The sequence below is a fragment of the Loa loa genome, assembly GCF_000183805.2.
Source record: "Loa loa unplaced genomic scaffold supercont3.306, whole genome shotgun sequence".
NCBI lineage: Eukaryota > Metazoa > Nematoda > Chromadorea > Rhabditida > Onchocercidae > Loa > Loa loa.
In genome coordinates, this window is record NW_018108486.1 from 68,788 (window position 1) to 70,415 (window position 1,628).

The window sequence follows — 1,628 nt, forward strand, 5'->3', positions numbered from 1 at the left end:
TAATAATAATAATAATAATAATAATAATAATAATAATAATAATAATAATAATAATAATAATAATAATAATAATAATAATAATAATAATAATAATAATAATAATAATAATAATAATAATAATAATAATAATAATAATAATAATAATAATAATAATAATAATAATAATAATAATAATAATAATAACAAATAATAATAATAATAACAATAATAATAATAATAATAATAATAACAACGGCAGTAACAACAGCGATAATAATGACAATGAAAACGATCTGACGACAGTAATAACAAAGCAATAATAACAACGATGACGACGACAACAACAACGGGAAGAACAGCAACAGTAAAACAACAATGACAACAACGAGAACAATAACAACAACAGTGAAGATGATAAGAAATAAGGTACAATGATACGATTAATATTGTAGCTACAGTACACTGATCAAATCTTTTAGTGATATATTTGATGGAGATTTTTGCAATTACTTTTTTTTTTAATTTTCAATTTATATTTATTTGTTCGTTGGATGTGTACCAATAATGAATTGCTCGAACAATTCATCTAACAATAATTTGTTCTTTTTAATCATTACAATAACGAATCTATGAATATAAATTTAAATGAATCATTCAATACTTCAGATAAATTACTTTTAATGTTAATTAAAAATGGATTATTTCGATTATTTTGATTTTGATTATTTCGATTAATTTCATTTTTTTTTAATCAATTAAATTGATATTACTGATGAGCGATGGTATAAAATCACGTTTACGATTTTTTTTTTTCTTGCGGATGTGTTATTTTTAAAAGAAACGATGAAAAAGCAAAACATATTTCGACTTTTTTTTTTTAATTGCTTAATTTACGTCATTGAAAGGATCTGGAAAATAACTGAAGAAAGTTTATCACTTTCAAACTTTGAAGCGAAAAAAAAACAAGTGATAAATCAAAATAATCGAATAAAGAAATGAAAGTGGAACAATGAAAGTTAATTACATGAAGTAAAAGTTCTTTTTGTTTTTTACTTCTGGCTACAACTGATTTGTTTGATATTTTAACAATATTTCACAACTGACTGATAACGATTGATAACATCCATGCAATTAGTTGTATATTATACGTTTTATTCATAATATATATTTTTTTCTTTTTTTTTTAAAAAAAATAGCTCAATTTGCTTAAAATATAAGCATAATATTAGTAAAATTACTAAATTAAATCAGAGAAATAAATTTAATTGAATAAATTCAAAAAGTATGCATAATGATCATTTGATAATAATATTTACTTGCATTTGTTTATTCAAATCTAAATACCTTAATTAATTTTAATTTTTATCGGATATAATTAATTATGCCAATTAGAATAATTAGATGTAATCTTTTGTGATGAAATTTTTGTATTTATTTTGTCGTATAAATATTAAAATTATGTATGCAATAAACAGCTTTACATTTATTCGTGATATAATATTTTCCTATTATTTCAGTGCAAATGAATACCTATTGATAGCAACATTTTTTTTATGAATAAGAATGATTATTATCAATAAAATAATTAATTCATTATTAGTATTAAAATTAATTATTGCTAATAAAAATTCATCAACATTATTATTATT